At 36.1% G+C, this 15,037-nt stretch overlaps 1 protein-coding gene across 5 annotated transcripts in view; it reads left to right on the plus strand.

The window, feature by feature from the left end:
* The window catches only part of PCGF3 (polycomb group ring finger 3), a 58,072-nt gene that overhangs the window by 4,789 nt on the left and 38,246 nt on the right, over positions 1-15,037 (plus strand). For 3 of the 5 annotated variants that reach the window (XM_072860051.1, XM_072860050.1, XM_072860049.1), the window contains exon 2: positions 805-860. The exons of the other annotated variants lie outside the window; for them this stretch is intronic. The gene's annotated coding sequence lies outside the window, so the exon portion shown is untranslated. The remainder of the gene's footprint in view (positions 1-804; positions 861-15,037) is intronic. 5 annotated transcript variants of the gene reach the window in all.

The following is a 15,037-nucleotide window of genomic DNA, read 5'->3' on the forward strand; positions in this document are numbered from 1 at the left end:
TTTCACTCTCTGCATAATCAGACAGTCAGTGTATGTCACTATCTTCAGTTGATTATTATATAATCATTGCGATGTTACTTGATATAATACAAATCTTGTGTGAATTATGCGTGATGTTATGTTGGAACAGGTTATCTTTGCTATCTTCTCTTGCAATGTGCATGCAAACATTATATTAATGTTTGTAACCATAAATGTAATTTATTAATGAAAATAAGTAAGCATTGCCAGTGCAGTGTTTGCTGATTTTTTTCAGGCAATTTGTTGTGCTGTACTGCTTTTTCTAGTTTGTCACCTGAAAGAACAAGATGAAAGGTACAATACAGCTGACTAACTTATGTCTATTCCTGCAGCTGACTAACTCTTTATTTTTGAGTAATTGTCTCTGACATTTCTTGTTTTATCTGAACTATTAGTTTGAGTACACAGAGTGGCATTATGAAAGCCGTGGGTCAATTTATTATTTAGTTGAAGGATGTTGCCAAATTTACTTTAACTTACTAAACAATTTTTATTTTTATTATGACAAAATTATTTATTGTATTGAGCAGTGGCAATCAGTAGAATTTGTTTGAGGAATGGGATTTTTTTTTTAAATAGTCGCATGCTTTGTTAATTGAGAATGACTTTTCCCAAAAATCATTTGGACATAGAGACATGTGGAAATTAAAGTTGTGTCTTGGGGCTAAGGTCAAAATGGACTGGGATCTGAAGTCCTGTGTTTCAGATGACTGTATTTCATACTGTTCCATTGTAATAATAACTGGGCTTTTTCTGATTATATTTTTTTCCTACAATATAAAGTATATTCTAGACACAAGGACTCCAATCTTGATTTGAGGATTCAAAATAGGCAAGAGGTAAGGGAATTTTTTATGTGATTGTTTAAGTACCTAATCATACAAACTGCTGAAAATACATATGCCCCGTTTCTAAATCAAATTATTTATATTTCAAACTCTAACTTTTGTTAAACCTATATCTGTTAAAGATACTTGTAATACTATTTCCTCACTTTAAGAGAGTGCTAACACACTATAATCAAATCAGTGCTCTTAATGCTCGAAATGCTTTTCTTTCCATCTTTGAATTATTCCTTTTGTGTAAGCTGTGGACCCCAAACCAGTCTACAGTGTTTGCCTGGTCGGATCTGTCTGCACTTATGAAAGCCCCCTCAGTTGCAGTGCTACAGCAAGTGACTCCTTTAGTCTTTCTTGCTTTAGCATTATACTAGTTGGTTGTTTACTGACTGTTTTTCAAGCTTTACTGAATCCTTTTCAGGGAAAAGCAAGCATACCACCACCACTTGTTAAATGCTCACTTAGAATTTCTTATCCACAAGTGCAAGTTGCTCTTGCCCTGTCCAAAAGTCTGCACTTGTGGAAAAGTTCTTTTGTGTTGATGTGGAAACAATACAGTAAAAAATTATACTCTGTGAGTTAAATCCATCAGGTTTAGAGATAAACATTTACCTTTTTTTAGGAACAGTTGCATGGATTTATTTCATTTGTTGAATGAAATAAGTAAACTGCCTTTTTCTGTAGCAGTTTCCTAAGACTGATTGCAAAGTAGCCTTGCATCTTAAATCAATTTATGCTTTAAGATCATGCTTTTTGTATTGGTTTGCCATAAGATGGTAGTTAATTCACAGGTGTTTAGTTAAAATCTTGGTAAAAGAAAGTTCTTTGATTTATACTCATACTGTTCTCAGACAAATTGTGAAGAGATGCCCAATATTTTTGTATTGTTTTCCTGGAAAATCCATATATGCGTTTTCCTTCCCAACCCTCTTTTCCCAGTGTGTTTGGATTCAGTAAATTGGCATTGCCTTACCTTGAATCTGTACTTTTAAATTCTGAAGTTCATTGCTACAGTCTATGTCTATTCCTGCAGTGAAATATAAAATCTAGTCTATTTGAAATACTGTGGTAATACCTTATTTTACCAAATGTTTCAATCTAACTATTATTGAGCAGGAGCAGTTTAATTGAAAGGTGCTTTTTAACATAATTTATCTTTGTTAATAGTATAATTATGCTTTGTGGCGCCAGAGTAAGTGGTTTATTTGCATACCAATTTATTAAACTTGTGTTTCTAATCTTGTACTTCTGTTTCTTGACTAGCTAGAATGAGGTAGAAATCTATCCCCACATCAGGTCATTCTGTAGCAATTTCAGAAGAGACTTTTGTTTATATTCATAAAATGCTTCATTCATACTTCTTAATTTGGGGATTGTCCACAAGAAAACTAGTCTAGATTTGTATAGGCTTGTATCTGAGGTAGCATAAATGGTACTGGACCAGGTAAAAAGCTTCTGGGTAGCTAGTGGAGCTATTTTTTTTTCAGTTCACCTTCTCGCATGTCAGATTCTTTCAAGATTTTACAGAAGTTACCAGAAGAAGTCTGTGTATATTGATCCACATGGTATTAAGTGAATCCTGTCACTTGAAATTTTCATTTTATGAATATAATTTGAAATATGTAGGTGTAAAAAGTACGCTATTAGTTGCAGTCATTTTTAATGCAAGTTTTTAGGCATCATCTTAGATGCTAACTCCAGAAATTGTTTATCAGAAATATGTTTGCTCTAATCTGTAACAGTTATTCAAATTATGTAAGGTTATCATGCCCAGATGATAACAGCTCATGGGTTGTGTGATTATGATTTTATGACTAAAAATGGCTTGAATTTGGATGAAGTGTTACAGATACAGACAGGATAATGCCTTGTTTTGTCTTAGGTTTTTTTGGACAAAAAGGTATTTTAGCCTGGCCTTTTTTCTTTTTTACTGAAATTAACAATGCAATGGGACACAAATAAGTGTAGGACTAACTCTGTATATATGCCATTCTGTGATCAAGTATGTAAGTGGATTATGGTCTACAAATGAAGTATTTTTGCTACTTGTGTTTGGGAAGGGAAAGTACATTCTGTCCCCATGTTTCAGTTCCTTCCTCTGTTGCTCCACCAAATGGGTCAAATGACTTGCCTACTGGAAATTGAGGTAGACTTCCAAAGCCACTGCTCTGTCAGGGCATTTACTCTCCATTAACGAGCATGAGTCGATACGGAATTGAATTTCTGGAGGTGATTGGAAAGTGTCATGGAGGTTTGTTTTATCTTTAGAATGTGGAAATACAGAGTATAAGGATAAGTGAAAAGATTCCAGATTCCTCTTCTGCAGCCTCCATTATTAGGCTTGACATTACTGTAAGATATATTCATTGGAGGAGTGAAGACAAGGGAAAAATGAGCTGCTTTTGCTTCTCCCCCGGATTCCTTAGCCACTTATTGCCTCCCATGATAAGTAACCTTTTTTCGAGTTAGTCATCCATTATCACCATCTGCAGACATTGACAATTTTAGCATGAAAATGGAAAAAAAAAACCCAACTCTTCAGCTCTCTTTCCTCCCAGCTTTAATCCAAAAACAAAGGAATGAACTTTTTTTCCTGAAATTACTTTTTCAATTGCTCACAATCTAAAAGAGATCTACATACAGTACATCCTGAGACAAAAAGTATTTTGGATGCCCAGGATTTGCTGTGTGGAGATCACTGTTAGGCAAGGTCCTTTCTTTCCTTGTCAAACGAACTTTTAATGATACATGTTTCTTGTGAGATATGTTACTAAGTTATGCTCTAAAGGATGGAGGGACAGGGTGTCAGTGAAGATGTCATCTGTTTAAACAACTATTACATTTTAATTAATGTTTCTACGTTATTTTGTTTGTCCGTTATGGCATAGTTCAATCTCCAAAAGCAGTTATTGGTGAATTGCAGAGAGGAACCAAATTGAAGCCTATAGATAACTGCTAGCAGGCTGCAGTAGTTAACGTCTTGCACTGAAAGACTGTATCTTTCCTTTTTACTGTACATGTCACACATCCATCTAGTGTTTCAAATTTGTTGTAGGAAGCAGTAAGGGCCTATGAAAATGATTTTGCTTTTAAAAATTCCTGGGGGGAGACTTAAGGTATACCTGCAATGCAATTGTTATGATACATAGCAAAGGTAGTGTTTGTTTATTTATTCCTTGCATGGACTGTCAGACCCTGTTTAGGCTGAAACTTTTCAGAGAATATTTCCTTCCTACAATTTTTGAATAGTTTGTATCAATGTGCAGCTGAGGAGTTTTGTTGGTAACGCACATATCTTTGAATGCTAATTATCAATTCTGTGATAATTCTGTAAGTTCAGTGATGTTTTTAATGATGGATACCTTTTCGTATAGAATGAATAAAAGATTGATATAAAGAGCTTTAGCTCATAGATGACTTGCTACTGCCTTCTTTGTAACTTGCTGCTTTCTGATCTGCTGCTGTGGATTAGAAAGGTTCTGCAGTATATCATAGAATCATTATGTCCATGTGAAATGCTGTTGTGAATGCCTGACTCCTGACAGCGTAAAAGCCATTTAGTGGTTATTTGTCTGCTTTCATACTAGTTTTCCACATAGATCTCTCTTTTACAGAAAAAAAAAAGTTGGTCTACTGATCCATTCTTCTACTGATTTTATTTTTTATTAAGTCTATTACTTAATTACTATTAAGTCTAACGTAATAGACTGGCTGTTAGTGCTGTCTTTGAAGTTGGAAGGAGCTAGCTGCTTAGCTATTGGTTTTCTGTTTCAACTTCTTTATTTTCACCAACAATCTTCCCTTACCTATAAAAGCTGACAACTGTGCCTTGTTTTAAGGGATTCTGAGGAGTTTAGTGCAAAGATCTAAATGCAGAGTGTATCTTCAACTCGTTTATGGACTAAAACTGAACTATCCCAGAGGCTGTAGAGTACCGTTGCCATGACTGGATAAGGAACAGTGATTTAACTTTTGTACTGTTCAAATATATATTTTCTATACTTCTGACTCTAGAGAGAGAGACTTGATCATGTTACAAAATGACTATATGCATGGCTGGAAAGGGAAACTTCTGTTCAGGAGGTAGTTAATTTCTCTTGCTAGCTGGAATAAGCTTGTGTTAGTGCTGCAGCAAAGTAAATTGTAGTAAGGGAAACTGGTAATTGCTTACTTTCTCTGAGATTTGGTTAAGTTGTTGGTATTTGGCAATTTAGAGAACATTTTCATGGCTATTCCTTATTAAAGTGTAAATCTTACTGAACATAAGAAGGGAAATACAGACTCATTTTGGGAGATTTTACTAATGTATGCTGTAAGAACAGCACTTGAGAATTATGGCTGACAGGCAAGTTGGTGGATCTAGTTCTCATTCCACATGCCTTTTTTCCTGAAGAGTTTCCCCTTGCTCTTCTGCTACATTGAGCCTATACTGTCATAAAGCTGCCTTCATCAGTGGTTTGTGCTAAGATTCTGTACTGCTAAAATAAGCACCTGATGTGTAAGGAATTTTTGGTTCAAGGTGGCCTTCTTCAGCAAGGGGGGTGGACAGTTGCAGCCAGTACTTTCTAAAACAGCAGAAATGAGGCTGTGAAAGCTCTTACACAAGTGAAACATGCTGGCTTCCGCAATCTGACTTGAAAATGTAGTACTTGTTTTACATGAGCACACACAGCAATTTAAGGACATTTCAGAGATATCAGGCTCATGTCACTGTAATGATTTCATTAAGCCTGCCAAAAGTGTGAGGTGGAATCTTTCCTTTATGCAATGTGACCGATCCCCAATGCAAACATCTTAAGATGAGTTCAGAACATACGGCCTACAAGAAACATGACTGATGAAATGTAGTTATGAATGTCTTTTGTGTTTTGGTAAAAGATACTTTCAAACATCTATGCTGTCTGCTGCTTCTAATGGATAAAGTTATTGCACTTAATTGCTGAAAAGCTCTAAAGGTAAAAAACTGTTAAGATGGCTGGGATAGAATATCAGTAGTTTAGGACTGCTTTTTATGTTCTTGTTCTGTTTTAGTATGGTAAAGGCAGTACGGTCAGCATGTCAAAATAAGCCAAGAGCTGAAAAAGCAAGAATTACTGTATTGGAGAAATGGTTTTTGTGTTTATTGCATGAGTGCAGGTCCCTGTCTTTATAGTCTATTTCATTATAAATGCGAAAGAATTAAACCACACAGTAAACTAGATTATATTTCGGTGTTTAATTTTCTCATTCTTCCAGGAGAATAATTTTCTGTTCCTTCCTCCTTTGTTCAAACTACTATTTTTCACTTTCCTTTCTATTACCTGTTGAACGTTGCCATTTCTTTCCTAATTCCTCTCAACTATTCATTCTTCTACTACAAGCATAGGTGCTTTTGTTAGTCTAATGCCAGTGTTTGTTTTAAGTGCTGTTTATATTGAAGCCTATTTCTCAGTTGGTTTGAGTGCAGTTTACATGGGTACAACAAGAGGAAAAGGAGAGTTCTGCTGAGCACACTTGCTGTGTGCAGGTTGCTGGGTGTTCCCTGCGTTTGTAGGATTGACAAGTACTTATTCGTTGCCCTTGATTCTGCAGAGAGCAAATGGCCCTGAGGGTTTTTTGCACAGCTGTGGAATAGAGGGCCTCACAGTGTCTTGACAGTTCAGCTGCTCTGTTGCTCATCGATGGAGAGGCTGGCTGTCCACTGTCTTTCAAGGGAAGTTTGTAATGTGTAATGGATGATACTTGAATGAGAGATGAGAATGAAATGATGATGGATGATACTTGAATGAAAGATGAGAAATATGTGGGCTGCACGAGGCCTATAGGGCTGATACTAAAGAAGGGCCTGCTAGAATAGGAGACGATGCTGCTTCATGACAAGTGCACCCTCTCTAATAAGTGATGATTTTCTCCTGGTATTTTAGTATGGCTGTCACTGCTGGAAGGAGAGGGAGAGAGGAAGATGGCAAACAAGCAGCAGTGTAGCTTGGCTTAAAGGTAGGTGACATAATTCAGGCTAGGAGCTTCGTGGTAGGATTTGAAAAGTTCCATGCTACTGTTGCAATCAAAATAGTTTTTCACAATATGTTTATCTGTAAGGCATTAAAACTGAAATTGATACATGAAGTACTGTAGATTTCTCCTTTAAAAGCACCTGAAAAGACAGAATTGGCCACTTCAGATACTATTCTTTACTGTCATCAACATACTGAACTAAAGATTAATTTTATTTTAAAAATGCTTAAGTTCCTAATATTTCATTTATTCTAAAGATTCTACTCAGTAAAGAAGTGGAAGTGAGAATTCTTGTATCACTGAAAATTTGAAACTTTTGGCTTTACTATGTTCAGCCTAGGACTAATACATTTTAGTAGTTTACTTGACACAGTCCGAGGAATTTAGCGAAGAGAATAGCAAGTCCTCATAACAGAAGAGTCAGATGTTACTGTGTTGTCTCCAAATATTAGGACTGTTGTGTTCCTGCTTATTAAAAATAATCAAACCTTTTGCAGGTAAAATGGTGTTGAATTTGATTAGGTTGTCTTGATTTGTACAGTCAGTTTTATCAATGAGAAGTAAAAGTGTACTGATGTGAGTTTTATCATCTCTTGGGGTTTTCTGTACTTTAGAGCGTTTGGGCAAATACATAATTGTATCTTAGCTTAGTTTTGGACTGAGTCAGCTCTTTGAACAGGCTGACTGTGTGCTCAGACTGGTGTGTTTGTTCAAGGAAAGGGGCAGATGCGCATAGCAAAGCGAGGAGTGAGGAACAGAAACACAGCAAGCCAGAGCTGGATTGGCACAGCCTGTTGTTTGAGTTCTTGATTAAGCTAGTGGAGCTCAAGATGCAGGTGTAGTAGACATCACAACTTCTTTTGGCACCCTCAGATTCTTCACGTTACGTTGAGCCAGGCAGTGTTGGAAATCCAAAAGTTAATGAGTCAAGAAAACTGTCTCTGCTCTGCAGTGCTATTTGGTATTGCTCAGACTTTGTCATAAATGTTGTCAGTGCAGGTGATCTGAGTATCTCCCTCTATCCTCTGCTATTGTACTTGAGGTCTTAAAGCAATGATGAGTAGTTGCAACAGGTGTTTCCTATAAAACTTTGACAATGGTCACTGTGAAAACAGATTATGTTTCATTTGCATTAATGTCTAGTTACAAGAAAGTTATTGTATGCCTTGCATAATAAAGCCAGAGTTCTCTGCTATTTACATTCACTGTTCTCTGTATCTTCTAAACATAAAGTACTTGCAGAATACTGTCTGCTATAAAATTATCAGTGGTGTCTAAATTTGATACAATGCTTAAAATATGTACAATTTTCCTTTTAAAAATCAGTTGGATATATACTAGTGAAGACTCAAAGCTAACTGTTCCTCTTAAGTTCACAATGTCTAGCAGTGCAAACACCTTTATATTGAACAAAGTGAAATGTTCTTAAAGATAATGAGGGGAGATTCCTTGGATCCTTGAAAAATGTGCCACAGTAGTGAAATAAAGTAGTAAATTTTTAGATTATGAATCCAGCCCTTTGCAGGTATATTTACAAAGAATTACAAACTGTTGGAGTAAACTTGAGAGGTTATCAATATTTTTCCTACTGGAAGTGATTGACAAGTGTAGCTGTATTCCAGCTCTTAATGGGTTGATGTATTATTGAAATGATTTGTATTTCTCCTTGTTAAGAAAAAGGAAGCTTTTAATAGAGCGTTCTACTGTATTTTTAACAAGGAGAAATCTTGCAGTCTTTGGAAGTAACACATACAAGCCTCTGCTTTTGCTCTCTTTTAACACCTGCAAGTACCAGCTCAGGTGGTCCTGATTTTGTATTGCATTCTAGTGTCCCTTCCTCTATTTCTTAACTTTAACAATTGTATTTGTTTTGAGAGAGAAAAAGGAAAAAAAAAAAGAGGGAAAATGTTTTCAAAACTGAAGTTTCAAGAATTCAGTGTAAGAATTGAGGCAATCAAATAGTGGAAGATATGGAGGACCGAACAGTTTTTGGTGGAAAGAAAAAAAGCTTTTCTGCTCTATTGATTAAAATCCTGCTATATAATACTAAATAAACAATGCTAACTATCAGGTTTGTTTTCACATTTGCAGTCAATTGAAAGGCTAGGATCGTGTCTGGGGTAAGAAAGCTGCAGCAGCAAGAGTTCAAAGGAGACTGTGTTATATGGTTGCTTAAATTTGTATCTGAAAGAGCTGAATGTTAGAACAATAGAAGTATGAGCAGGGTGCATCTTAAAGCCCTCCTGGAGTTGCAAGAACAGAAGAAGAAAGATTTTGCAAGGCTTCTTTTAATTTGAGTTGTGTGGTTCATGGGTAGCTAACTTTATGTAAGTTACTGTGTGTACATTTAAATCCAGAAGGAATACAGAATACCTACTAACCATTTGCAAGGTACAGGGCAATTCTAGCAATGTTTGCTCATCTTCTGTCATAGCAGCACAGAGGCAATTACTGGACAGATCAGTGAAGCTGAAAGCTTTCGTCACTGAAATTTTTTAACCAAAGGCATGGATATGTAATTTTTCAGATCCTTTCAAATCTTTAAGTTTTGTTTGGATTAATTAACCATCAAGTGCTGTATTCTGTGTTTAAACTATGTGGGGATGTTAAAAGGAAAAGTGACTGCTGGTAAAATGTGCATTCAGTTGAATTGTAGCACCTTCCTACTTCTTACCTGCTGGTAGCTTCTTGCTTCTCACTACAGATTTCCGTTTTGACAGCTACTGTTTTACTGGGCTGCCACTGTGTCTGGAACAATAAGTGGAGTCAGGTGACTGAAAACCTGAATTTTTAAAGGCCTTTTGCTAAATACCGAAAGGAATTTATCCTCTCTTTTTATCTTTATCCTCTCTTTTTCCTTATCTTTATCTCTGTTTATCTTTATTCTCTCTCTTTCAAAAATAGGCAATATTTGCATGAGAATGGGAAAATTGTTGTTTCTGATAGAGATCTGTAACTGCTTCAGAAAAAAAAGTATAAAAATCCTAGTACTCAGGTTACCATACAATTACTCACCAGGGATACACCTTTTCCTTGTCTTAGTAAGTGGTTGGTTTCTGGGGTTCTAGAATCACATATGACATTTTATCTAACTAGATGTTTTCATTGCAACTAGGATTAGGATTTTTCAACAATGGAAGTTAAAACATAATCTATGTAAGGTAGGAGGAAGGGAAAGATCATCAAAACATAAATTTTTTTAGGAGTTGATGACACGGGTCTGTAAGGCTTCTTGCTTCTCCATGGTGAACTTTTCAAGCCCTTGTTGTCCTACATGGAGTCATAGAGCAATCAGTGCAAATGTACACCATCTGTTCAAATGACAACTAAAAGTCACTTGGTGTTTTGAGTTGCTCATCAGTTCTGCAGAGGACATAGTAATGAAGATTACAATCTGTTTCAGCTGAGGTTAAGTCATAAATTACTTTCTCTGAAGTGTATGGATATTAAACATTCAAAGAAGTCATGTGGGTTCAGATAGTAGGATCTCAGTGAAGGTTTGGTTTTAAAGGACTTTGTTCTTCATGAGATTCAAGGCTGGTTTTGGCTGATTTTTAATTACTGGAAGTCAAGGATCTCTTCATCTCCGTCTCATCCATGTGTACTGAATTGAAACAAAGTGCCTTTTTAATGGCTTATAGTTTCTGTCTCTAAATTCTCAACGAGGAGGATGTTGGAACATATTCTTCCAGTGTATGACAAATGTGTCTGTAACATTTTGTCAAGAACTTAATTTGGCATGGTACTTGGTTTAAGAGTAGTCTTTTCTTCAAAAGCCTCCTGCCTCTAGCAGTGATTTTGATTTCTGGTAATGAGCCACATTTTATTAGAGGAGGTTGTATTAATTAGAGAAGGTTTTAATTGATGAGATGAAGGTCACTCCTGAGATAATGCTGTGTTTTTATAGTATTTTTAAAGCCTTGAACTTTGACACTTTAAGACCTCTTCCCAGTTTTATCAGTGGTTGTAATCCATGTTGATTGGAAATGATCTTGTACCCTTAGCACTGAACAAAGGAAATAGCAGAATGTAAAGAGTAATTTGAATGTAATTAAACTAGTGATTCTTTGTCAGAAATGGAAAATTAGTTTAGTAGGATCAAATCTGGCCAGTCAGATGTTGTTTTTATCCAGGCTATCTTGCAGAAAATTTTAAATTTTGTTGCATAGGTATTCTGCATCCCAATATTTGTTAGTCTGCTCGTAGGTAGTGTCAAGACTCTACCATGAACAACTCATGATCTGAACAACTAAGCATGTTTTAATTGGAAGAGGTGTCTGGAATGCATTTTACTTACGAGTTTTGAAGGATGTGGTTTCACAGGCTGTGGAGCCAAGCTAATGGCTTGCTGCTGTCAAACAAAGTTCAGTTTTCACTGTGCAGTGCATCCTCTTCCCTTGAGTGTTCTCAAGTTTTCCTTTAACCTTCCTGTGAATAAGTGAATTTATCAGTCCAGCAAAAGACTATCCACAGATTTGTGAGTCATCCCAAAGCATCCTAAGCCTTGAAACAGCACTACCTGTATGGAAGATGCTGTTTTAATGAGACTCTAAGAGCTGCTTTGAACAAGTGATGAAATTCTAAAGTTCTGCTAATCAAGGCAGCTAGATGGCAGATAAGGAAAAATGTTTTCTACTTCAGAATGGCAACAATTTTTTTTCTTGCAAGAAAGTTACTGATGATGTAATCTATAAAAGCTTTTCTAAACACAAGTTTCATTAACTAAACTTTATTTTAACTGTAGGCCTTACTAGTCTATGTGAAAGAACTTTGTGCACATACAGGTATTACACAATAAACCACAAATACAGTAGTAAGTCCATCTGATTAAAAAACATCCATCAAAATAAAAATTAGAACTAATTGTGTTGATATTTTAGACCTTTGAGAGTATTAAACCACCTTTGAGACTATTAAACCACCTTTTCTGATTAGATTGTATTACAAATGGGAAGATTTCTTCAGGTTACATTATATTAAATGAAACATCTGCTTTGAGACAGTGTATTTTTTCATTTCCCCATCTTAGTTCTTCTCAGCTTATGCTGCAACTGCCATTTCCAGAATGAAATGGAAATAGCGTATATCACCATAACACGATTTCAGAGTATTGATAGATAAGTTGAATGCTTGCTGTTACTCACTATTTGCATAATTCTGCAACTCTCAAAACCAGAGAAAGCAACTGTGTGGAAGTGGTTTCTGTGGGGGGTAAAGTACTGGCTGAGCTTACATAGAAACCTGTAGAGGTTTGCAAATGACAGTCAAGTGAGTTTTAAAAACTGCCGTCCCTATTAACAGGCGAGTGCAAAAGTTATGAAAGATACTTACTTGTCCTATGATTCTTTCTGTTTAATACCTTCCCCTCCCCCCCCAATAGACTCGTTCTATTGGGGTGCGTAGGAGGAGGACATAAAATGCTTAGTAATAAAATTTAATCCTAACTTTCTCTAAATGGGCTTAATATTATTGTAATAACAGACATTGTAGTTATGTACCATATCTCTAATTTCAGTGATGTTGAATATAAGCAGAGCAACCAAAACCAGTGCAAGACACCAAGTTTTAAAAGAGTTTTGACATTTCCAAAACCTTTGTGTCTTGCCCTTTACCTTCCGTCTGCTTTTCTGCTGCTGACTCCTACTCTGCCCACTATATTACTTGCCTCAGAGATTAAAAGGAGTGAGTGATTGGGAAGGCTGTGGTTGAACATGAGAGGATACTGTTTCCCTTAGCAGCTGGTGCTGCAGGTACAATGGAACTTAAAATTTTCATGCTGTTGCAGTAGGGCCACCTCCTATGCTCTCAGTCTGCAAGTCTCTAGAGACACTGATGCTCATTGCAGATCTTTTGCCAAAGACACCTTTCCTCCAAAGGTGAAGAACTTCAGTACTGGTTCTAAAGTTTGGAGTTCTGATCCTGGTGGTTGGAGTCTGGTGCTAATGGCTAACCTCTGAAATTTGACTGGCTAGCTAGGTGCCTCCTAGTGACCGATGTAGGAAAAGCCGATTAACTCTGTCCTGTCTCAAATGATAGAAATTCACAATACTAAATGTCTCTGTATTTTTGTGGTAGTATGTTCACTGCCATTTTAAATGGCCATTCAAGAAACCTAGCAAAGTTTAATCAATATTTTTCTTTCTGAGGTTTACAGGCTAGCTTTATAATATTAATACATGTGAGACCAATACAATTTAGGAATCCTGACTGTAGTATGCTGCTTTTGAGATGGCTACTTTATTTGAGGAAAAAAACCAAACCACCATATAAACAGAAAAACCCCCTTAATGTCTTAATACACTTCAAGAAAAAAATAGAAAATTATTTTTAGCTACTCTTAAAGTACTCTGAGAATTGGATTACTCTGTGTTTTGTACATTTTTGGCTAGTTACATGAATGCATGATTTTGGTAGTTAATGTTTCTTTCTCTAGGATGAGTGCTTTTGGCAGTGGTCAGCTTTTTTTTTTTTACATTTTACATTTTTATTTTACTTTTTTTTCCCCCCTTTTTCTTTTGTAACATAGCAGCAGTCTTTTGGATTAGTTCCAATGACTTCTGAATATTGATTTGAAGATAACACATCATTATACAATGAAATCTGTGTTGAAATCTGTAAGATCAAGGTAGATCACTGTAACTGCACTTAAGGTAGCTTTTTAAGTTAGTACTCTGATTTAAAGAAAATGGAAAGTGTATATATTTACAATTCTCATATCATGTATTCTTTTATGTTCCTGATCATGTTTGATTTCTGATAAGAGATGCCTGCCATCTGTTGCCACTTGAAAAGCCTCCTATTGCTGAATTATGAGAATGTGATGTCTTCCATAATTACACTTGCCAATGTGTCTTGGGTGGATGTAATACATATTTATCCCTTGCCTGACTCTGTAAGAAGAGTTGAGGCAGTGGAAAGAGTGGAGGAGGAAGGATATGGGGAATAACACACTGGGGCTGACAGTTGTGATGGTAGGTGGGAAGGAATCAAGTAAGTAGGCCAGGTTGCCTTTAGTATGTATACACATTTTCCTTACGTTAAAAATCTGCCATTCTCTTACTTTTTACTCTTATTGCTCCTCTTCCTAAACAGAACCTTTTAAAATGCCAGCTCCGATTTAGTATTGATGCTTTATGCATATTCATATAAGGCAATTTTCAATCATCATTGCTTGAAGTCAGGAAAACCTTAGTCTTGCATTTATTTGCACTGTGTTTGCTTTCACCTTCAGAGCTGAAGGGATCTAATGCCAAAATCTGTCTCCAGCTTGACAGAAGCAGAGTCTGTGCTGTTTTGAATTCCCATTTGTACATTTTAAGTGTGCTTTCATCTTCTTTCCTTATGTATACTCCTGCAACAAAACTCTGTAGTGGCCTTCTACAAGAAAGATTTAAAGAGGTTACAGGTAGTCTTTACAAGAGGGGATTGATAATGGATGCACTGCAAATCAAAGAGTTGAAGGTATGACATAGTTTGCATTTGTTGATCTGCAGTTGGCATACTAAGAAGGAAAAAACACATTTATTGCCATCTTCCTGAGTTTGCTATGACCTTGCTGTATCAGGGGCTTCATCTTAGAGAAACAATAAATGCCTGAAATATTGTCTGGATCATTTAGTTAACTTTGCTAATGTCTCCACCATCTCCCATTTGTCTCTAGGTAAGTAAACAAGGTTCCTGATTACCTATATTAACTGAAGTGTAAGACTATTACAGATATTTGGGAACGTTTTTCTAAAATCCTCCTAAACTTAACTCTTAGATAGTTTATGCACATGTTTTCTTCCCATTATATATTTTTAGCTTAAATAACTCTTTCTGCTTTCTCATTATCTTACAAGTAGCAGTCATACTGCCCTTTCAGACCAGGATGCGATAGCTGAATGTAGGAAAGACAAAGTTTTTTTTCATTCACGCTCTGTGTTCTCCTAATTGTGATTACCCTTCCTGGTACTTGGTCCAATTTCAATGCTATTTTTCCTTAATGTGTTCAACTAGAATTGAACATTATTTCAGAAGATGTTTCACCAGTAGCTTACAAAATTGCAGTGACAGCGGACTGTGGCTATTGAAATTGACCCATGACACATTCTGGGTTAATATATATCTGATTATGGCTGCAGTAAATATTGGCAGTGTTTGAAACTTGTGCTTTCACATGTTTGGGTGGAAGGCACTGCATA

The sequence above is a fragment of the Ciconia boyciana genome, chromosome 4, assembly GCF_034638445.1.
Source record: "Ciconia boyciana chromosome 4, ASM3463844v1, whole genome shotgun sequence".
NCBI lineage: Eukaryota > Metazoa > Chordata > Aves > Ciconiiformes > Ciconiidae > Ciconia > Ciconia boyciana.